The sequence below is a fragment of the Ochlerotatus camptorhynchus genome, unplaced genomic scaffold (assembly GCF_037179485.1).
Source record: "Ochlerotatus camptorhynchus isolate MF236.1 unplaced genomic scaffold, CSIRO-AGI_Acam_v1.1 ptg000244l, whole genome shotgun sequence".
Classification (NCBI taxonomy): domain Eukaryota; kingdom Metazoa; phylum Arthropoda; class Insecta; order Diptera; family Culicidae; genus Ochlerotatus; species Ochlerotatus camptorhynchus.
In genome coordinates, this window is record NW_027040734.1 from 4,605,247 (window position 1) to 4,630,511 (window position 25,265).

Sequence of the window (25,265 nt, forward strand, 5' to 3'; positions counted from 1 at the left end):
TCAGTTGAAGTTTAGCAGGGATTATAAACAATTTATAACCATTATCGGTAAGGTCAATTTATGGTTCGCGCTTATGCGGGATAACGCCCTAATCTCAAAGTTCTCCGGAATTTTTAATTCCACTAAACATTAACCTCGCCCAATATTTCTAATCCAAACTATAAGCAACAACTCTTTCAGTGTTCTAAGTGTGTCAAACTCGTTTTGCACGCAAAACGTGTTCGATTTAGGCTGTGTTCTAGTTGGTGATTTTTCACATAAATTCGACACTTCAAAAATAAATTACAGTAGCCGTTCGCTAATTGGGGCACGACTGCACCCCAATTATCGAATGGCATTCGCTAATTGGGGGGTGTCGACAAGTGTCAAAGTTGACCGGGGGGCGCTTGACTCGTTTGTTTTGGTTTTCAGTCTTTCGTCTGCTTAACTGATGCTGTGAGCAGCTACTTAGTTTTTGTCGAGGTTTTTGTCTTGCGTGAGTGTAAATTGAGTGAATCGATTGAATATTTTGTTGAGTTATTTCCGGCGCTGGTAAATATTTGTGCATTCATACGTTGTTTGTAATGTTGTAGCAATTATCCTCCTGAAATTTGTTCAGCTTTCACAATGGAAGGAGTATCAGCTTCCAGTTCCGGAGTGGATAATAAGCAAGTCGTGAAACGGAAGCACACTACGCTTACCTTGGCTCAGAAGGTGAGAATAATCGAGGAATTTGAAGCAGGAAACGGTTCCCACGAAATATTAGGCAAAAGGTTTGGTGTCGGAGCATCCTCGGTCGGTCGATTTTTGAAAAATAAGGAGTCAATTCGGATGAAACTAGAAAAATTCAGAGAACATGGCGTGGAAAATCGAAAAACGATGAAGGAGCAGAATTTTCCCTTACTGGAGGAAGCGCTTTACCTATGGGTTTTGCAACAACGTGAGGCTAATATCACAGACAAACAGACGTAACTCTTTGAAAAAGTTTTTCTTGAAAACATAGTATCTCAAAACATAGGACCTCAGTAGCGACATCTTTCAGGCTTCTCGCGGAAAACAAGCTTGCTCCCTAACTCGCAAACAATATTGCATGAAAGTTCTATAGAATGTATAGAAACGTCAAAGTGATCCGATGCCAGCGCTGCGGCGAGTAGTTCGCGAAACTGATAATATTCAAATCAACCGTTAAATGCGTGAACGAAGATACACAAAGAAGAGTTACGTCTGTTTGTCTGTGCTAATATTATTGTCACATTGGATGTGATCAAGGCCAAAGCAGAACAACTGTTCCAATGCTTTCAAGATCTTGGTGTTTATCTGGATCTTACTTTTTTGATTTCGGATGGCTGGGTGCGCCGTTTTAAACAGCGTTAAGGATTACGTGTTTTGGTGGTGGCAGGAGAGAAAGCTTCCGCGGATAAAGAAGCGTACCTTAAATTCAAGGAAGTGCTCATGAAGAAAGTATTGGAAATGAATGAGACAAAAGCCCAAATTTTTAATGCAGATGAATCAGCACTTTTCACCAAGCTGATGGCATCACGCACTATCGCATTATGGGACGAGACAGTCGCTTCGGGGCGAAAGCTCAACAAAACCCGATTCACATTCATGCCGTGCTCGAACATGGATGGTTCTCTCAAAATGAAACTGATGTTCATTGGGGTAGCCGAGAACCCCCGTGGATTTCCTCGCGGCTTTCAGCAATCATTACCGGTATCCTACTACAATTCCAAAAAAGCTTGGATGACACGTCAGTTGTTCCGTACCTGGTTTTATGACGAGTTCATTCCCGCTGTCCGGAAGTTCTCTGCTGAGCACGATTTGGAACCGTCAGCGCTTTTGGTTCTGGATAACTGTACTGCTCACTACGATGGATGCGATGATTTGAAGAGTGATGATGGATTAATTCAAGTGATGTACCTTCCACCAAATGTGACAGCAGAATGCCAGCCGATGGATCAGTCGGTGATCAACGCAATCAAAACCAGGTACAAATGGAAGCTGATGCTTAGGCTTGTTTTGGAAAACGAAGATTTGCCCTTGGAACAACGGCTGAAAAATGTGTCCTTACGGCAGAGTATTGATTGGATTGCTGAAGCTTGGGACGAAATCAGTCAGGTTACCATTGAAAATTCCTGGAAAAAGTTGTTCGATGAGTTTTCAGGTTGTGAATGGTGCATGTCTGAACAGGTGGAGGATCTTTTTGCTGATTTCAAGTCCCTTGTAGCATCAATTGATGGCATAGCCGGAACAAACACAACCGACGAGCAAATCCAGCTTTGGCTTGAGGATCGAGTAGTAGATTCCAATGGTACAACAGTTTCAATAACCAGCGAAGTGTTCAGAGACGAAGAAATAGTCAGCGCAGTTTTGAATAAAGCAGACGATTTAACTTTCACGGAGGAAGAATGGTTGGATACCACTCCGGAGCCTTTGAACGGAAGTGCCCTTGCTACTGAAAACGAAGAACCCGAAGACATCGATTTTCCAACCGCGATGAAGTCGCTTGATAACGTGATCCAATTCGTACAGAACAATCCCGCTCAGACTTTGAAACTGAAAACCCTGCGAACTGAATTGCTGGAAGCAGAGTGGAAGAGACCCAATCTGTAACTGTTTTGTTTTAATTTGCTTGTTTTATGAATTAAATTGATTTTTTACAAAAAATATTTTGTTTTTCGTTTTTTTTATCAATCATTGAAAGACCCCCCAAAAAATATGACATCAAAACGTCAGCATGATTTTGACATCAGATTTTGACGGATGACTGCTTTTTAATTGGGTCGCGCCCCAATTAGCGAACCCCCAATTAAAAAGCACCCCAACCAGAAAACCCCCAATTAGCGAACTTCCACTGTATAATGTTCGAAAATCCCTCTGTTGTTGATCTTCCGATTTTCAAGAAGGTGTTTGTCAAAATTTATTCCTGGTCTGTCAGATTACTGGTACAGTAGCAGATTTATTTTAGAAATACTCAGAGGGAGGGATGGGCGAAGAGAATGTTTTGAGCCAAATGAACATTCCCATTGGAATTTGTCCGAGGATTTCTTATTCTTACTAGATTATATTTGAGAGTATCCCTAATAAAATTGTTATGGTTATTTTGCTTAACGACGTGTTCTGGGTATCTTCCAAACCATTTGTGGAAAAGTTCAATTATTTGGGTTATCGTTCGTTTATGGTTATTTTTTATTAGGGATTGCAATCGAACAAAAAACCAATCACCTTTATGTTTCGTCTTCTTCTTCTTATTCGCATTTCAAGCTTATTGCTTAGTACATATTAGCTTATTGTGTACTCTCCACTTAGTGTTCTAAATGCACTTCCTCAGTTATTAATTGAGAGCTTTCGTGTGTTTCGTGTGCTTCTCAAATTCAACTAGTTTTTGGAATCAAAAACAATATTCTAACTCTATTGATTAATTGATCTTAGTTGGTTAATTAATGGCACCAACAATTATTATTTTGCACGTAATCAAAAATAAAAGTCATGTGAAATGCTGGCTTCTAGCAAGGTAGATAATTGAGGTACAAATCCCTGCTGCCGAATTGTATTTTGTTTTCTCCGCCTATCTCTCCCTTTGAGGCTGGCGGATTTTTTAACTTTTGGTTAAAATTTGACAGATGGAAAGTTATCGATTAACTCTGCTATCGGAGCGTGGCTATTTTTGACAGACAAGAAGTTAAATTTTGACAACCGTGGCTAAGTTCTGCTCGAAAACCGATCGGTTTTCGAGCAGAACTTAGCCACGGTTGTCAAAATTTAACTTCTTGTCTGTCAAAAATAGCCACGCTCCGAACACAGGGATTTTCGAACATGGAAAATAACTTTCGAAATGTCACTTTTAACCGAGCTTTTAACCACGAGATAAATTTAACTCGGCAAATGGTTCACAGCCTGAGTATTTATAGTTTATTTGAAAATATTCCATCTGTCAAATTTAAGTGAAAATTCACCAAAAGGAACACAGCCTTAGGGCATCTTTAGCGGTGGTCTGTACCAGCTAAAATTAAAAAGATCAAGCCAAAATAGATCAAACTGTGTGCGTACGCACCGGTTGGTCTATTTTTGGCCGTTCTATTTCAAACGTCAAAACCCGAGTCAAAACCAACTCACACCCTGCACGGATAGAAATCTCCTTATACCTTTTGGCAAATTTCTATTGCTGATTATTCATAAAATGTATAAGTCAACCAATAAGCAGACGCCTTGCAAAAAGTTAATGACATGTATAAGCGGTCACACATACCCTTTATGCATTCTTTTATGAGCTATGTGGGTTGTCTTACACACTTAATCTAGCTCGGTAAAATCTCCAACAGCCGATTACCTCGGCATTTACTTTTGCTGATATCTCTGCAAAATATCTGTTTGTTAGCTGATATCTCAGCAAAATTTTATTTGTTAGCTGAGTCTCGGCAATTGTTTTACTGAATCTCAACAAAATAAATTGCAGAATGACTCGGCTGTTGGAATCTCGGCGAAAAATTTAAGTGTGTATAAGGCTGATGTTTTGGCAAAAATGTATAAGATTTTCGTTTCGTGTGATTTCGTGGTCAGCCATTTTTTGATCTCGTGCGCATTCGTACACGGTTTTTATCAGGCAATAATTACCGTGAAATTGACCTCCGATGGCTGTCTCCGGGATTGATGTGCGTCTTTAACAAAAAGCTTTGAACTGCTCGTCCTCCTGCTCCTCGTGCTTCCCAATGAAATAATAATAAAAACCTGTATTTGGGGCCTCCCTTAGCTCAGTCGGTAAAGGCGCAGCTACAAAGCAAGACCATGCTGGAGGTGACTGGGTTCGATTCCCGGTCCGGTCTAGGAATTTTTCGGGTTGGAAAATTTCTCGACTCCCTGGGCAATAGAGTATGATTGTACTTGCCACACAATTATACTAATGCAAAAATGGTAGCAGGCATCGAAAGCTTTCAATTAATAACTGTGGAAGTGCATCTAGAACACTAAATTGAGAGCACGCAATAAGCTAATATGGCATAATCAATAAGCTTGAAATGCGAAGAAGAAGAAGAAGAAGACTGTATTTATTGAAATTTGTCTGGTATGTTGTTGCGTGTTGGGTTTTGGCCCAAGTCAGAAACTGAAAAATTCCCTGGGGGGTACCCGGAACATACCAGAATGTGGCCAATGTGGATCTGGACACTATATTTGACTTAAACTGATCTTGTTTTTCAATTTCTGTGAGATTTTATGTGTCAAATCACAGGGTTTTGACCATATCAGAAACTAGTAACTTCCCTAGGGGTTCCTGAAAGATGCCTGGAAGTAAGAAAGGTGGTCCTGGGCACATTATTTGACTTCCACTGATCTTGCTTTTGAAATCTAATGTGATTTGCTATGTGGCGCAAGATGGATTTTGGATTAAATCAGAAACTGGCCATTTCCTTGGAGGTGCCCGGAACATATCCGATAGGGGTCGACATGATTCTGTGCACTATATTTGACTACCATTGATATTGCTTTTGAAATCTAGTATGATTTGATGTGTCACATCATGAGGTTTGGACCAAGTCAGAAGCTGGCCACTTCCCTGGGAGTTTCCAGAAAATGCCGGGAAAATCCTGCAGAACAGAAGCGTCCGGATGTTTCCCTTGTGATCCTTTCGCAGCTGCAACGACAGGGCCGGCAGCAACAGCAGCACCGATAGTGCGATAGAGCTGGAACTACACCAATGTCAACAGCAGTCAATTGTTCCACCCACGTTTCTTTGAAAATCGAGGAACTAAATCGGTTTGTTTTGCAGAAAAAAGCCCCAACAACGAAACAAAACAAAATCTCGAGCAGCGTTGCCAGATGGATTGGTTGCCAGGACAGATATTTTCAAACTTGATACCGATATACAGATAAGGTTTCTCAGAATACCGATTTTTGAGTTATAATACCGATTTATACCGATTTTTTTTAATTAATAATCAAAACGATTACTGCCTGCCCGTACTGAATTGTCAGAGGAAACTATTGTGAAGGACTTTTATCTTTTTGAAATTTTTTTTTGTTGAGCCTGCTTTGCAAAAATGCCTTATGCTTGATACTCTTTCGACTACTGCTTCCATTTCCTCTCCGTTTTTGGTTACCAAGGAGTCGAGAAACAGCTGATGGCTCATCCCAGTAATTTCTGCAAATCGGGAAATACTGTTATTCAATGGAAAAATATGACCATAAAAACGTTAATTTTTGAACTTCCTGAAATTTCTTTAATCTTCCCTTCGAAGTTTCTACCAACTTTCCATAGGAATTTCGTCCACCTTACCCTATAAGTTATTTTCAGATTCCTTCCGAAAAGCTATTTCGACTTCCCTTGGAAGCTTCTTCTAGCTTCGCTCGAAAGGTTCTTCCGTCTCCTCCCGTCAATTTTTTCTACTTCCCCGGAACTTCAGAAAAGCTTACAGAGTTTTATTGTGGTTCCATTAGTATCAGGAAAACGACAGAAACTTTTCAGAAGTTCTGAAACTTCAAAATAGTTTGGACTTTTGGGAAGGTTCCGATAAATTAAAGACAGTTTCATTAACTTCTGTTCAAATGCGATAGCCCGGGAATCTGAGAAAAGCCCAGATAATTCCAATGAACTTAAGTAAACTGAAATATTTTTAAAACTTCACAAGCCCAAATAACTTCAAAATTTTTTAATGGTTTTCAGGATGGTTCCATTTGTTTCAGGAGAATTGAGATAGCTTTAGGGAAGCATTAGGACATATAAATTCAAGGAAATTTCTAAACCTTTAAATGAGTTCCGGGAATTTCCGTAAACATAAGTTAATATCAGAGAGGTTTATGAAAATTTTGGAAACGTAAGGGAAGTTATATGAACATTAGAAAATTTTGAGAACATTTTAAGGGAAGTTCTGTGTTTTTTATCGGCAGTTTTGAGAACTTTAAAAAAAATAATAAAATCGGAAAGTTCAAATATCTTTAATGCTGAGGGTCCTTTAATTAAAAAAAAATGAAAGCGCTAAAGAAGATCCATGGACTTTTAAAGAAGATAAGAGATTTTCCGGTAGTTCCATAATAATCAGGGAGGTTACGAGTGCTTCGTGGATGACCAGAGAACTTCAAAACAGCCCCATTAACTTTAGGAAAATTGCAAGAGCTTTCAAGGAGTTCCGAAGAATTATGGGATATTCCGAAGTGCAATTCAGGAATGTTCCGAAAACTTCAGGAACATTGTGGGACTTTCAGGGATTGTTTATGAATATCAGGAACATTGCTGAATCAATAGAGCATGTGAGGAACTTCAGGGAATATCGTGCAAACATCCCCCAGAATTCTATTTTTCCAGATATTTTTCTTTCTTCTCCTTGAAGTATCGTTCGACTGTTTCGTAAGCCCCTGGTGTTCAACTTTTCCACAATTTTCTACCAATCTACCTTAGGAAGCTTCTCCCAGTGTCTCCTGGAAGTTTATTCCGTCTTCTCCAAGAAGTTCAATTAAAGTTCTACCAGATGTATGATCTATGGTGTTCTCCCAGAAGTTTTTTTCGTCTTCCTCTGGAAGTTTCTCCATAAGTCACTCTCCGTAGTTTTTTTTTCCACAAGATCTTTTTTATTCTTCCTCTGGAAGTTTTGCTGGTATCATTAAGAGAATTACTCAAATATTTTCCATTAGTCTTCCGACTTACATGGAAATTACATATTTTGATTTTAGGCCAAAAGTTTGAAAAAAATTAAAATATATTGAAATAGTGAATACCGATAAACATCGGGTTTTTAATCATTTGATACCGATAATCATGAAAACAATCAGGTAACGCTGATCTCGAGTGCGACAGCTGTCAAACTAGTTTGTTTGCAAAATCGATGTACATCGTACAACGTTATATTACACAACCGATGGAATGACCTGGTTGCAGCAGTTTGGATGTATAATATTCAACAACTTTTTTTTCTGTGTGGTTAAAAAAAAAATACATTTTAGAACTAGTCTAAAACAAAATATAGACCACCAGTGCAAGGGCTCGGTCAGGGTCTGTTCCAAAATTTTAGACCAAACCCGCAAAATTTTCGATCGCCGCTAAAGATGCGTCGACGTTCACGACGGAGGAGGCTCCTGACGATTTCAGTATGTAGATTTTAGATGCTGCCAACGAAGGTTCCAGGTGATTCTGACGGAAATTCCAGTCGTTTTCAATGGGGATGAAATTCCACGCAGCTTTAGAACAGCATTGACAAGCTTTTACCTTACCAATCAGGCTAAGGCCTTGTTGTCCTCTGCTGTCCGAAGAAGTCGTCTCAACTCTACTCGAGCCATGACGATGATGGACAGAATCAGGTGTCAGTGGAACGGGAGGGTCACCGGGAATTCGGAAGCACAGTGGAAATAACTTTACACACGCGGAATACTTTGTAAAAAGGTATTTAATCGGGAGAAAGAATACAACACGTTCTATGCGCGATGAGCGATCAGTTTACACTGAAAGTAAAATGCTAACAACATTACCTTGATGTCACCGGCTCTTGGTTCCCAGGGGTGGGCGATGTGGAGTAGGTTTAGGAAAGGGCGTAACCATTGGATCTCCACAGACGAGAGCCATGACCACATTTCGACAGCCTCGTAGTCTGCGAAGTGTCCGCAGTGAGGACGATGGATGGTTCTCCCAGCAGCTGGTGAAATTCTTGGTTCATTCACCCCCTCCACGTTCCATCATCCATCTGCACTCCACCGTAGATGGTACGCAACACCTTCCGTTCGAAAACACCAAGGGCGCGAAGGTCAGATCTCGTGGCCGTAAAGGACCACCGGACTTGTCAGCGTCAAGTCACCTTTTTTTTTCCTCTGTTCGGGACATAAAACCACTGCGACCAGTAATTTGATCTATTGTAGTATATCCCGTGTCCTTAGTTTAGTGCATGTCGTATTACTCCATCACTATTGAGAAATGATGAAGTATTCGATTTTTTTACAGTTGTCACTCTTGCATTTATCGCAAGGATCCGACTCTAATTGAAAGGTCCCGCTATTTATACCCTTCGGAGTGTTGGAACACCCTCCAAAGGCGCGCTCCTTTGTCAATCAAAATTGGATCTCTTAGCAACAAAAACAAGCAATGACACCGATAATGACCATGCATCAGAACCCTAGTCTTAACCATTTCAAACTAGGGAACAATGAATAGAAGATTTGGAATCACATAGGTGAAGACTAACTCATTTTTTCATTGTTTCAAGATCATCCTCGGTCAAGGCAACCCGGGGACTTGTCACTATCAACAACGCATAAAAAGTAACAAGGACTAAGATGTGTTCCTTTGATTACTGAAAAATCCTGTTCCCCTAGTCTGAAGTAGACAAGACTAGGAATCGGTGGTAGATCTTACATCCCGTAACGTACCACGAAAAGGTGATCTACCCACGTTACGGGGCACCTTTGTGCGGCATCAAATTTTATTCGACCAGAGCGTCCTCCGGAGTCCAAAGTAGTCACGATTCCCTGCCATAATGCATCTTTGAATTTCTCTGCTGGTATCATTTTCGGCGGTCACCAGTGAGCCCAAATACACGAACTCGTCGACCACCTCGATTTCGTGACCGTCAATCTGAACTCGGGGAGGGAGGCTAACATTGTCTTCCCTAGAACCTCTTCCTTTCATGTATTTTGTCTTTGATGCGTTGATGGCAAGTCCAATCTGCCCAGCTTCAGCCTTCAGTCTGATGTACGTTTCCGCCCTTGTCTCAAAGTTTCGTCACCGACAAACCGACATGAATGACTATACAAAGTATTAGCGGTGCCGGTGGTGTAGTGGTAAGCGTGATTACCTCTCACCCCAGCAGGCCTGGGTTCAATCCCAGTCGGCGCCGCCGGGATGTGCTGAGGCATAAGTAAAAGCCGTTGGTCCATGGTTCATGAGTTGATGGGTCGATAGGTAGGGTCCAGGTGTGGGAACTGCCTTCCTGGCGTCGGTAGCATTGGTGCTCAGCACGGAAAACAAGATCGACGGAAAACAAACCAAAAGGACTATACAAAGTACCATCAAATATCTGATCAAAGCCCAAAACTGACATCTGTCGCCGTGTTCGCGAGAAATGTGTATCCTAGCCACGAACATGCATACAAAATGTAAGAGTTGGTTCGTGTCTAATCTATTTTGGGCAAATTATTTTTATCTAGCTAACAAATTTCTAGGGTTTTGACAGATGGGATCGCTTCACATCGCTTGTCGGTGGTTTCGTGCCATGAAGTCGATGTCATCGGTGAAGCCAAGAAGCTGGATGGACTTCCTGAAGATCATTGTGTTTATTCCACTTCTCGCGCGAGTCGAGATGACCATTCTCGTTTCCTTCTCGCGTGACAATTCTCACTCTATTCCGAATGTCGACTCGCACGACGCGAGTTGTTCATTCTGCATCGAGAGGAAGGATGAATCGACAGCGAAGTGCTGTTCATTTCTAGAAACGTCAAACTGAAAAAGTTCATCGCTCAAGCTATGATAAGGGCGTATGCAGTATTTTCTAACAAAACAGTAATTTGATTTTGGAATAAATATCAGTTTTTTTCAATAAATAAAATCATAGATACGGATAAAAACAATAGTGCATACGTTTTTCTATCATTTTGGAATTATAACTTAAGGTTCTAAGTAACTTTCTTTGCCATTTCGATAGCACGACCGGTTATGTAATTTGGTACTTGTTTGAGAGAGGTGGAGGTTGGTTGTTGTTAATCCGAAGATCGCTTTTTTTTAGAATCATCCAATCGTGGTCAAGCCCGGTGTTTAGACCACAAACCGACCAACGCAGATTTGGGCCATTCCGATGTTCGAATGGTCGAGTAAACGTCACGGTATTCGTACGTGAAGTACGGATTACTAAATCAACTTTCCGATCGCAAGAATATGGAGGACATGTAAGTTGAAGTGGTTAAGGCAATTCGGGAAGGAATCTTCTAAACTAGGTGCTTAAATTTCCAGATCAGAGGAGGTAACAGCGAACCATGTACGATCTAGCTGTAAATCCAACCCGGTGAAGAATCAGAGTTTACGAGGGAATAGCAGTAATCTAGATGTGCCGGCAAATGACGGATAATCCCAGCAGAGATTTGTTGATGCGGGGATGGAAACTGCTGGCAATCTGTCTGTCGTTTGATCCGCCATCACTCGAGCCGTCACCATCATTCCAACCGACACTACTGGCTACAGTAATCAGCATCAGGATCCAACGTTCGCCATCAGTTTTATAGTGGCTGGTACGTGGCCGATCCATGTGCAGACTTCGCATTATGCAACGATCATTTGTCACTGCGCGTTTTCTTATAATTTAATAATAAATGAATTTGCCGAAAGCATCTTAAAAAAAAAAAGAATAATAGTATCCATGGAACGAAAAAGAAACAGAAAATGCATTCCCCGAATAAACTGAATGTATCTATTTTTTTTTTTTTTTATCTAGTCAAATGTATCTATTGATCGTTATACGTTATATACGTTACGTATAAACCATTGTTATACTAAGTTCGTATTCTCTCGTTTTATACCGATCGATGCGTCGGTCAGGAGAGTTACGATTTAGCGTAGCTTATATACTAATTAGATTCACAAATTTTCTACGTGCGCTTGGCACGGAAAACAAGATCGACGGAAAAAAAATTGGTGGGGTTGTGTACAAGACACGACCGAATGGTTGACGTAGACTACGTTGAGATGTTTAGTGAACTTCTAGTGCATTTTTTTTAGTGAGCGGAGAAGCGACAGCAAAGCCCTTATATAGTTTTACAGGTTCAAGCAATACTAAAGCATGGGTTATAATTGATTAGGTAGATTAGAGATTTCAATTATTTTTTTAAATAAGTCTAATGAGATATCATAATCATCAAAAGAACTTAAATAAGAAAATTTAGACAGCTCAATAACATTAAGTAGATTAACAAAATAGTAACGATGCAGGGGGTCCGCTTAGGGAGGCAACTAGCAACTAACCTTTTCATTTATTGTCTGTTTATTTTGATAATTGCTTTAAAATATCAATTTGGTATGTATGTGAAAGGATAAATCAGCGGGAGATTGATTTTCGGCTTCTTTACATTTTGCAGCACAAATCTAGTACTATGTGTGTCATTTCCTCAAAACCCCTCAAATCTTCAATCCCTTCCTTTCCCCATGGCGTTCAAATGGTCCGCATAGACTATTCAGCTATTACCCTTTCTTTATCCTTGGCTTTGGATTGACTTGCGCTCCCATTGCCCCACCAAACGCAGCAAAATGAAAAAAAAAAAATAATAATAAAATAATGATATGATATTACTATTTTTATATATCAATGAAATAAGACATAACAGGACGAGTTTAAAAACAGATGGGGAAGGACAATAGACACAAGTTGACACAATACACAAGACAAAATTATAAAAAAAAGTGACGACAGAAGACATGACAGGGACAAAAATCAACCTTTTAAAATAACAAGAATGCGCAATTATATTATCGAAACTATTTGGGTCAACACAAAAACAACAGTGACCAAACGGGCACCATAGACGAGTGCACGAATGAATTTGAGTTCACTCACTTGACAAAAAGTGACACAACAGCGGGGCCCTGTTTACTAAAAATGAACACATATGTGTTCATTTTTAGTAAACAGGGCCCCGCTGTTGTGTCACTTTTTGTCGAGTGAGTGAACTCAAATCCATCCGTGCACTCGTCAATAGCCTAGGAAAGTGTGTTGTTTTTAAAAAAGATGCTCATAGAAGCAAAACTTATCAATAAAAGGGGTCCAGTGTAGAGTTTAAGCAAGTGTATGCTGCCACTGTGATCACAAAAAAAATTATATCTGTAGAAGAAACCAGTTCACCTTTTTTTTTTGCAAACCTGGTTAAAATGTTTTCATTAAATTATTTATAGATAAATCGTCTAGTTTTTGAGTCCCAAAAAACCCTACGGAAGAAATCTGGGATTAATTCACAGTATGTGGAGTTATGAGCTAAATAAGATCTGGGATTGTGAGGTCATGTTTCAAAATGGCAAAATTCATGTGTGGGATACATAAAAACAATCTTTGAATTTTTATCAGTGAAAAATAATATAATTCGACAGTGAGCATGCATAAGGACGTATACGCGATGATCGATTCTCTTCATCGATTTTCTCTTTGCATTGCTACAGCTAAGCGAAACAATTTCCTAGAATGTTTTCAATGCAGAGTTGTAACAGGTTGTATTGGCTATCGAAAGCAACAGCAAACGTTTCTCGGTACGTTAATTCTAGCAAGTTATTAACAAAAGAAAAAATCGGCGAAGAGAATCGATCATCGCGTATACGCCCTTATGCATGCTCACTGTCGAATTATTTAGTAAAAAAAATTTCAAAAGTATAAAAAAATAAAAACTTGTCGCTTCACTTCCTTTTTCTCGCTTTTCAAACGTTCTCGATTGCTTCTGACGTATCGACAACACTCGCATGAAAACGTTATTCCGATCCGAGTTTTGTCGATATACATCGACTATGGGAATACACCGAAAGTTCATCGGAGTTCATTCGTATCGACAATTGTCACTCTATTCGAGAACGGGAATTGGGTGACACATACGACTCGACTTTCTACGCGTGACGCGAGAAGTGGAATAAACACATTTATGTTTAAGACTAGCTCAAAAATATTACTGTGTACTTATTTCTAGCGCAGGGGTCAAATGGGGTGCGAAATCTGCAATAACCAACTTGGGAGCAAATTGATTTGGATAGAATTTTTTAAATATTTTTATTAAAATCAAAGCACACCTGAATATTTAGTTAATCCATCGTGGCAAACTTGTGTTTATTCTACGAATGGAGTGAGGGGAGATGATTCGACTCACTTTAATAGAGCGATTCCAGCTGTCGAATGCAGTGAGAAAGGTCACTGTGAATGAACCCGCATGAACTCTCGCTCTATTCCAACATTCGAGTTATATCGACTTTTGTCGGTGCATCGTGACTTTCCGAGTCGTGACGTTTTGACTTGTCGACTGGTGTTAAAAAGCATAAAACATGGAGGTGAAGAAGTAAGATTTTTTTTTCTTGTGATCAAATTTGTATTTTTTGACGAAAACTGTTCTAATTTCAGGGTGCGCGTTACAAATCGCAAACAATTTGAAATGCTTGTGTCGATGTTGGAGGAACATCCTCCAGTAGCCAAGGGCCAAAAGTTTTGCGAGGTGATGCACATTTCGAAGCAAAACTACACCGAAATATGGGACGGTATCCGCAAAAAGCTGAACAGTCTGGGCCCTCCCATGAGAACTGTTGAGGGGTGGCAAAAAGTAACTATTGAACAAGTTTTCCTTTATTATGATAACTTCCTAGCGGTTTAAACCCACCCGAATGAAAAAACCTATCCTGTATTTGTACCATAATTAAGTATTCATAGAAGCTCTTCAATTACTTGACTCAACTTTCAGGTTTGGTCGGATTACCGCCAAAATGTTAAACATAAGCTTGCGTATAACAAAAAGGAATCTCAAGCTACGGGAGGTGGTCGAAATAAGATGAACGTACTTTCATCATGCGAAGAGGCTGTGGTGAAACTGTTGGCGTTGGACAGAACGGTAAACCGTTCAGGTATTGTATTACTTTTTATTGCCTTTTCTGGGTGGCTACTGGCCACTTATACGTGCGATGCAGTATATGTGGTATAAAAATCGGTAATTCCGTTGAATTTGTTATTAAATTTGGTATCTCTATTTAATTTCGGTTCATGCATTTTCATATGTAGATTTTACAGTGCACAAGTTTAAAACTTGTTTTCAAATTCAGTGGCCATCCTTATTTTTTACCTTCAAATGTAGCAGATTCTTAAATTAGGAATTTTTTTACATTCTTCAGGTTCCGTATTCGGCATTCCACAAGATGAACCTTCATCGCATCGATCTTCACCTGTTTCGCCATCATTCCGTGAGCTACTCTCGAGTACACCGCAGCAAGCTATGCTTCCCATTCCAGAATCACCGATATTGAATGAGGATGACCAAGAATCGGAAAATATTGAGAACATAAATACAACGAACAGGATTGACAGAAACGGGAACATTCAACTAGCCAACAAAAGCCACAAAAGAAAGAAAGAGGAAGAAGAAACAAAGATGGGTATGCTAAGAAAGCAAACGGAATGTATGAAGACGATGGCAGACGACGCCAGAGAGACGGCCCGATACACGCGTAAAATCTACAAGCTGAAGGAGGAGCACTATAAGAAGAAACAAGAACACATGCTGGCAAAGGAGAAGCAAAAAAGCGAAGAGCTGCAGTTCAAGATGCAACTCCTGAAATACAAGAAGCGTAAGCTGGAGTTCCTAGAACGAACTGCATGAAGGGCTAAACGCAACATGGGGAGAATCGGAATGGAGACGGCAAGATGTGTATCCGATGTCGAGGAAGTTCTAGCTAGTTTTCCATTATTATTATCCTATTTTATTTAGATTGGAGTTTCCGCAACGTTGCCGATCCGCTTCCGCTGTCATCGCGTTCTAGCCTTAACTTCAAAGTGATATTTCTATTGATTTGAGAAAAATAAACCAAAGTTTCGAAGCAGTTGGCAAATACTAAGGGGTCCTTATTACACCCATAGCTCCTCCTCCGCTCCTACCATTAAAACCTAAATTCATCCACCAACGGTGTGATCGAACCCTTATATTGCTTATATGCTCTAACGGTATGATCTGACCACAGATAAACAGACATAACACTCGTAAGTTATTCATTGAACAAGCATTTATCGATCAATTTAAAAGTACAGTCAAGATTCCTATAGTACGGTTAAAAGGGACTGCACTATATGAACTGGCATTAACGAATACACGTAGCATGTGGGATTAGAGCTAATTGGGGACAAACTCTTATTTTAGGGTAATTTGAAGAGATAACTTCCTGGTGTCTTCTGAAAAAATATTGAACAGAAAATTTGCCACCTTTGGGAACATTCAGCATCTGGAAAGTCACGAATCTGATCCTCCCGAAGACCCGGAAAATCCGTAAAAGTGGTCAATTCATGAAACTAATCCTAGAGCTCCGCGGTTTTTTCGAAACCGCGCATAGACGTCTTATCAGAATTAATTCGGAGTTGTGACCTGAATATGGATCCAAGGGACCACGTGATGGTTCACCGGAAGATCCGGAAACTCCGTTAAAGTGGTCAATTCATGAAACTGATCCTAGAGCTTCATGGTTTTTTCTAAACCACTCATAGATGTCTTATCAGAATGGATTCGGAGTTGTGACCTGAACATGGACCCAAGGGACCACGGGATGGTCCAGTGGAAGAGCCGGAACATCCGTAAAAGTGGTTAATTCATGAAACTGATCCTAGAGCTCAACGGATTTATTTGAAATCACTCCTAGACGTCTTATCAGAATGAATTCGGAGTTGTGACTGGAATATGGACACTAGAGACCACGGTACGGTGCTCTGGAATATCCGTAAAAGTGGTCGAATCATGAATCTGATCCTAAAGCTGCGTGGTTTTTTCGAAACCGCTCATAGACGTCTTATCAGAATGATTTCGGAGTTGTGACCTTACTATGGGCCCAGGGGACCACGGGATGGTCTACCTGAAGATCCAGAACATCATTAAAAGTGGCAGATTTATGAAACTGATCCTAGAGATCCGCAGATTTTTCGAAACCTCCCATAGACGTCTTATCCAGACATGGCAAATCATTTACATTCATTTTGTGCATTCATTTACATTCCGTAAAATTATGTGTGAAGTTTTTGTAGGTATTGAGATTAGCTACAATTTTTGTAAAAGACTCAAATCTGTATCTCTTATGCATGATGAACCAGAGCGAACAGAACCCACCATTGTTTTTCAGTGAATGTAAATTACATTCACTGAAAAACAATGACAAGTTCTGCCCTCTCTAGTTCATCATGCATAAGAGATACAGATTTGAAATATTGACAAAAGTTGAAGCTATTATCAAAACCTACAAAAGCTTCATACATCGTTTTACGGATTTCTGTTGATGAAAAAAGTTAGAGGCAAATGAATGTAAATGAATGCACGAAATGAATGTAAATGATTTGCCATGCCTGGTCTTATCAGAATACATTCGGAGTTGAGACCGGAATTTGGACCCTGAGGACCACGTGATGGTCCTTCGGAAGATTCGGAATATCCGTAAAAATGGTCAATTCATTAAACTGTTCCTTGACCTCCACGTTTTTTTTTCAAAACCACTCATAAACGTCTTATCAGAATGAATTCGGAGTTATGACCGGAATATGGGCGCTGGGTTTCACGGGATGGTTTTTGTATGAGGAATATCCCAGTGCACATACTCAATGGATGGGAAACTATTTTTAATGCACAAATGAGCAATTGTTACCCCCAAACACAAAGATTGTCGAGTAACGCAAAAACAAGTTACTCGGGGGAACGTTGATGAATGTGGGTAACAATTATTAATTTTTGGGAAACAAAATTTAAACCATCCATTGGATATGTGCACCTAGAGATATTCTCCAATCAAAATTCCACAATCGAGTACTGCAGCAATCCATACATTTATTTCTCATTTGTGGGTAAATTTTAATATTTTGTAGGTTAAAAATTGTAACCATTTAGCAACATGGATTTACACGCTAAAACAAGCTACTTAATTTTTAAATTTTGCATGTAGAAGTACCTCTTCAAAATGTGAGGTTTTGAATATTTTTTTTTCTTTTTTTGAACACTCTTGCGTCATTTGTGATTTTTCCGGGGCTGAGATTTTAATTTAAAACTTTAGCTTTTGAGGTATGGATGCTAACCACTCATCGGCGTGTCACTCCAAAAACAAATGAATAGTTATTTTTTAGCTAAAAATGAATAATTGTAAACCACATTCATCAGCGTTCCTTCGAGTAACTTATTGCGTTTGTGGGTAATTGTTAGTCATTTGTGCGTTAAAATCCATAACCCATCTATGAAACACTCAAAAAAAAAGGAAATTTAGACTTTTTTCCATGCCAAATCCAGCCTCGCCGTTTCATTCATTCGATGCATAAAAGTCGAATAGTAATGGCTTGTATAAATAGATTAAACACTTTGGTTTTAATTTAATACTTTATGAACGTGATTTTTAGCCGAAAACTAGTTCAACATGGAGATAATTTACACTGTTATACTTACTTTTTAGTCAAATTTAGTTTTCTTTCAGTTATTTTGACATGCATATCTGCTGCACATATTTTATGTATGGTATAACAAAAAAAAATATGCATTTTAAGAGTATTATAATGTTCATTGGAAGTTTTTGTCAAACTTGTAATGTATTTTAAAGATTTTAAAGTTGGCCAGTTTTATTTGATTAGTACCGTACATATTGAAAATCAATGATCCATCATTTACATTGATATAATATACTCGGAAAAAATCTGTTCCCATATTCGTAAACGGCGTAGAAGCCGAGTAGTAAACGAATTAAATTCAACAGTTTTGAATTCGTTTAATGTAAAATTTGACAAATTTTATAACTCTTAAAATACTCACATTTTATTTTGGCAAATCAATTTAATTTCACGGAATAATTTCATGCCTCAAAGACATCCGTGTGTTTGATGCCACCAAAAAAATTTATGAAGTAGATGTCTGTGTCTAATAAACTAAAGTTCAAATAGACAGGCTTATCATAAAAAGTATTTCAAAAGTGCATATTTTTTATGCATAGCGATGTATAAATAAAGTTAAGTCAAAGCTTGCATTGAAAATACCCTATTTACTACTTTGATTATTTTTGGGTGAATATGTGCACCTTTTGGAGAGATGTGTAGTTTCTCATAGAACAAGCAGAATTTTTGGGTACCGTAAAACGACATTTGACATTCTTTGAAGAATATTATAAATATGTTTTACCACAACTAAAGTTTGTTAAATTTTTTTTAAAGTAAGTACTGAGGATCGAGAAACGAAGTGCTCAATTTTTGCCCCTTATTTTTATATAACAAAATATCCATCTCGCTTATGCGATCTTTCAAATCATGGGGTAGCTATATTATGGTCAACCAATACATTTTGCAGATAATATCGGATGTTACCGAGAAAAAGCACTTCGAAGCGATGATTTTTATTTATTTACTAATTCGTCGCCAATCAAACGTCGACTATTTCAGTTATAACAAATATATAACGTCTAGTTTTGTCACGTCGATCGTTTCGCAATAAACGTACATCATTCTATTTAACAGCCCATTTCTAGCAAAATTTCTTCTTTGATTGTTGAAATGAAAGAAATTTATGTTTCTTAGAGGACGAGTAGGAGCATAAATCTCTGTGGCGTTCACCCTTGCGCAATAACATCGTTTATCAAATGCTATCATTGCAATATCTCTTCGTCTCTATATTAATTCGCGACATACATCGCGACGGATGTTCCAGATCTTCCGGAATATGTACTATCCCGTGGATCCCAGGGTCCATTTTCTCCGAATTCATAGCTATAAGACTTCCATACATAGTTTCGGAAAAAATCTAGTTCTAGAATCAGTTTTTGACGTAGAACTACGTCTTTGTCGACTATACTGGGGTGCAAGTCAAAAAATATGTGTGGTGAAGGAGTGTTAGGTTTTGAACGCTTGTAACTTTGTCATTTATAGATGAAATTAAAATCCAAATACGCCAATCGATAGGATATTACATTACGAACCTGTTGAAATAAATATTTTTCCAATTTTTCTGTAATTAAACTTTTGAAAATGTACAAATGATAATTTTATCACTGTTTTCATGAAATAAGCCTTTTTCGCAAACCCAGTCATCATAAACGAATACCACTTGGTTGCACATCATTCTGCTTGAATCTGAAAAGATATAAATCAGCGCTGGTCTCATGCCACTGCTCATTAACGCTTCGGACGGCGTGGCGCTTGGTCCTGCAGTAAGCAGGACCAAATCAGCAGCTTAAGGTGGATCACGGCGTGACCACAATGAGGAAAAGCACACACGCCCTTCACAACAATCTCTCGGCCCCCCCCTCAACAACCTCTCCTACCCTCCCCCACCATCAAACCTCTCCTACCCCCCCCCCACCATGAAACCTCTCCTACCCCTCTCCCCACCATCAAACCCCTCCTACCCCCCCTCAAATACCTCTCCTAAACCCCCCCCCCCCTCAAATACCTCTCCTACCCCCCCCCCCCTCAAATACCTCTCCTACCCCCCCCCCTCAAATACCTCTCCTAAACCCCCCCCCCTCAAATACCTCTCCTACCCACCCCCCCTCAAATACCACTTCTAAAACCCCCCTCATCAATAACCCGAAAACGAGACAGACTTTAATGATCCCTTTTTTCCGGGAAATAAATTTTAAACATACCACAATCATTAGTAAAACCAAGTTTTACCAAATTTGAACAAAAAATTGCATTGAAGACATGTTTGATGACATTCAGTTGGTGAATTACACACAACTGACGGTAAAACATTTGCCATTTTAAATGATCTTTATTTCTTGTGATTGTGTGGTTTACATGTATGAATTTGTTAAGTGACACAGATGCGTCTTTTCAACTTTGGTACATTTGAGATTTTAATTATTATTTACAGTTCCTAGTCCTATCAGGCCTATTTTAAAGTATGACCACCTTGGTGGGATTGGTTTGATTTGAATTGGAAAAAGGAGACTACTTATAACTACTATTTACAACTACAACTAACCTACAACTACTATGTACACCTAACCTACTATATACAAATTGCTTATCAAAGCATGTTCTGATAAATTACATTTTTGTGTAAATTTAGTCTTAATTTCGTTAATTTTGGAATCTATTTTGGCAATGCCTGCCTCTTCATGTAAATTTGTTATTCTAGTGTCGAAAGGACGATCAAGAACCATCCTCAGCACTCTATTCTGAGCTACCTGAATTTTGTTCCTGTGAGTCTGTGCACATGATTCCCACACCGGAGCTGCGTAGAGGATCGCAGGTGCTACGATTTGTTTGTAGACGGCCAGTTTGTTCACCCTTGAGAGGCGGGATCTACGGCAAATCAGCGGATACAGACTCCTAACCAAGGCGGAACACTTGACTACGGTTTTCTCCACATGCGAGCGGAATAGGAGCTTTTCGTCAAACAACATCCCGAGATAGGTTACTTCGGCGGACCACTCAACCCTTGTGCCATCCATGATTACAGTACAAGAGGGAGCCGGTTTTAGTTTGGGTGATTGCCGATGGAGGAACATGATTGTTTGTGTTTTGGAAGCATTGATTTTGATTTTCCACGTGGTGGCATAATCAGCAAAGGCGTTAAGGCATCGTTGAAGTTTGTTCGTTATTTCGCGAGGCATCCTTCCTTTGACGGCTATTGCGGTATCATCTGCGAACAGGAAAAACACGCAACCGTCTCCAAGGGGAGGAATGTCGGAAGTGTAAATGCTGTAGAGCAAGGGGCCCAGCAGACTGCCTTGCGGGACTCCTGCTGGGATGGAAAACGTGTCGGAAAGACAACCATTCAACGATACCTTAAACGACCTTTGCTGGAGGTAGTTACGGGTGATTTTAATAAGATGTAAAGGAAAGTTGAAGTTACAAAGCTTGTATACAAGCCCATTGTGCCAGACATTATCAAACGCTTTCTCAACGTCTAACAATGCCATGGCTGTGGACTTGGATACAGCTTTGTTACTTCGGATGTTATTCATCACCCGTACTAGCTGGTGATTGGTGGAGTGCCCCTTTCTGAATCCAAACTGTTCCGGAAGGAGAATGTTATTTTCCTCGACAAACTTGAGCAAACAATTGAGAATGAGTTTCTCGAACAATTTGCTCAGCGCTGAAAGGAGGCTGATTGGTCTGTAGCTTGAAGCTAGCGTTGGGTCCTTCCCGGGTTTGCGGATAGGTATGATTTTCGCTGTCTTCCAGATACTTGGAAAGTAGTGCAGTTCCAAGCATCTGTTGAAGACAGCAGCCAGCAGAGAGTGAACCTTCATGCTGAGATTTTTCAACACTAGGTTGAATATTCCGTCAAACCCGGGGGCCTTCATGTTTTTGGTGCATTTCAGCGCTGAGCAAATCTGTTCCACTGTGATTCTATCCTCCGGAGGGATGGCACAAGGGGAGGAATCAAGGTTGAGTACGCATTGCTCAACCTGAACTTCGAGCGGACTTTGGATGTTGGAGCCAAGCAAGTGCGATTTGGCAATATGCTCACCAATCGCATTTGCTTTCTCCTGAGGGGTGATTATGAGCCGATCGTCATCATTTTCATCTTTTAGTGGCGGAATGGGTTTAGGGTGCGTCTTTAAGACCTTGGCAACTTTCCAGAATGGTCTGGAGTGGTCGTCCAGATTCTGGACAAGCCGCCCGAAACTTTCGTTCCGGAGTGAGACCATTCTGGAAGCAATCTCCTTGTTCAGATTGGCCATTTCACGTTTCCTCGCTAGATCTCCAGTTCTCTGAAACTGGCGTCTACGAACATTTCTCAGGCGAATTAAGAGTTGGGTGTGGGAATCAATAGCAATAAACTTACCCCTCACAGGAACTCGTCGGACGCACGCCTCGTCAGCCACGGTTATGGCTTGGTGGAGTACTTCCAACGCTCGGTCGATGTCCTCCACGGAGTCAAGCGGCGGGTTGTCGATGATGTGCCTGTCTACCACGCGTCCAAACTGGGCCCAGTTTACGCGATGGTAGTCCTTGCGCAGGCTTGGAGCAGCAGCTACGTTGTATCCCAGTTCAGCCACCACCGGTTGATGGTCGGAGCTGAGTTCGTTTAAGGCTACCGGCTTGGACAAGCCGGTATTTGAAAGAAACAGGTCTAGCGTCGATGGGTTGCCTGCCGGTGAGATGAATGTTGGCTCGTCCGAGAACCAAACGGAGTACAGCCCATGCTGCGAATGGTCGAACAGCAGACGACCGTTCTGGTTCTGCTGGTAGTTCCGCCATGCCTCATGACGAGCATTCAGATCTCCTCCAACAACGAAGCGGGAACCGGTACGGGTGATGGTGGACAGGTCCTTCTTAAATTTAGCCGCTAGTCCACTGCTGGCGGCACACTGTCGAGGGCAGTAGACGGCGATGAACTGGACGTATCCAGTCGACGACTCCACCTCCACACCAAGGGCCTCGATGAAAGAGGTGCGGATATGGGACAGAGTGTGGTATTTTATTCCTTTCTTGACGACGACCGCAACACCACCCCCCCTGGAGCTGGTGCGATCAAGCCGGATAATGTTGTGGTCAGGCAACCAGAAGCTGTCGCCGGACTTTAGATGGGTCTCGGTTAGAAGGCCCACGTCGATGCTGTGCTTGCGGAGGAAGTCGGCAAGCTCAATCTCTTTTGCTCTTACAGAGCAAGCATTCCAGGTGACGATAGTTAGCGGTTTAGACGCCATACTGGATGATGAACTTACCGAGCACCTGGATCTGTTCGGGCTTATTGCGGCACTTACGAAGAGCACCGGACATGTTGACGAAAATTTCCATCAGTTCATCCGCTGAGAACAGATCGGGGTTGTTGTTTTGCGCTGTTGGTTGTCTCCAGAATCCAGGGGGGGATGGAGAGCTTTGGCCAGCAAAATCACCGGAAGCTTCTTGAGGGGGGGCGGGTTGCACCCGCGAATTCGCTTGCCTTTGCTGGGGAGCACGAAGAGGCGGAAAATCCTCCGTCCTGAATGATGGGGTTTTATCCTTCTTGCGTCCTGGTTGATTGTTGCTTGACGCCTGCTTTCGGATGCGTTTGAAGTCCTCGCGTTTGGAGCACTGTCTGTCGGAACCTTGATGTGCACCACCACAGTTAGCGCATTTTATCGCCACGGCTCCATCCGCAGGGCAGTTGGAAGTGGCGTGTTCTTGAGCGCAGTTGCTGCAGCGTGGCTTGATGTTGCAGTTGCGGGTACCGTGTCCAAAATTGAGGCACCTCATACACTGCGTTACGTCACGATGGCCGCCACGGTATGGCTCCCACCGTACGATGATGGAGCAGATTGATCGGATGGCTTGTAGCGCATTGAGCGTCACTGTCCCTTTCTGGAAGTGCACCAGGAAAAGACAATCCGGGTACGTCTTCACGTTTTCGTCTCTCCTTGTCATTCGGAAGACAGCGATTGGGGCAAGCTTGTACCGGTTGATTTCAGCTTCGACCATCTTGGGGTCGAAGTTTGGTAGACCCCTGATGACTACCTTGAAGGGCTTCTCACCGGGGATGTCGTGCGTGAAGAATTCCGCCTTGGTATCCTTCAGATATTTCACGGCCACTTCGTACTCCGCTTTTGTTCGGAGCATCACCTTGGTGCCGATCCTGCCGAGCTTAAACTCAGCTGCAACGCCCAGCGATGAAAGATCGCCAATCAGCGTGTTGAGTGGGACTTGCTTCACCACCAGTGGAGGAAGCTTCATTTTTGCTGCACTCGGGGTGGCAGCAGTTTCGTTGTCGACGGCGTCGCCGAAATCACCAATGACGCTGACGTTCGTCGCGGTGGCATCGTCCCGTCCACTCGCACCATCGGACTGGCCTTGATTTTTCTTCCTCTTCTTTGACCGCTTCACCGTGGCTGAGGTGGTATTCCCTACATCGGTGGGAAGAGTAGCGTACCTATTCGAAATAGGTACACTCAAGCTACCCTCACCGCTGTTCTTCTTCTCCGTTTTCTCTCGGAGCCTGCTCCGGGAGCGCTGTCTTCCCATCACACGAAGCGACCGACACTACTGACGACGCGATTAAACTGCGAATGTTTGGAACAAACTAGAAACTTTAGAACAACTCGACAGAGCGAGCAAAGACCGAACTGTACTGCTTGACGTTCAAGCAGAGAATGACGGTAAAACATATCTGGTGCCTCTATATATGCAATTATATTAACATCCAAAGTCCATCCTATTTTACATATTCTGCACAAAAGAAACTTTCTGCTCCGCCCCATTCATAAAAAACTGCGGGAAATCCTATCAGGTTCTGAACCTGAAAAGATATAAAACAGCGCTGCTGTCATGCTTTTGCTCATTGTCGCTTCGGACGGCGTGGCGCTTGGTCCTGCAGTAAGCAGGACCAAATCAGCGACTTAAGGTGGATCACGGCGTGACCACAATAATGATGAAACCCCCTCCCCCTTTCACAACAACCTCTTCCCCTCCCCCTTCACAACAATCTCTCCCTCTCCCCCCTTCACAACAATCTCTTCCCCTCCCCCCTTCACAACAATCTCTCCCCTCCCTCAACGACCTCTCCTAACCCCCCACCACCACTCATCAACAACCTTTCCTAACCAACCCCCTCCCCACCCCTCAACAACCTTTCCTAACCCCCCCCCCCCACCCCTCAAATACCGCTCCTAACAAAACAATATCTATGTGTCAGCCACATAGGGGAAATGACGCCTTCGG

The 25,265-nt window shown here is 41.3% G+C and overlaps 1 pseudogene; it reads left to right on the forward strand.

Annotated features, from left to right (window-relative positions):
- The first annotated feature begins 486 nt into the window (after window positions 1-486).
- LOC135704603 (tigger transposable element-derived protein 2-like) lies at window positions 487-2,592 on the forward strand (annotated as a pseudogene).
- The last annotated feature ends 22,673 nt before the right edge of the window (window positions 2,593-25,265 follow it).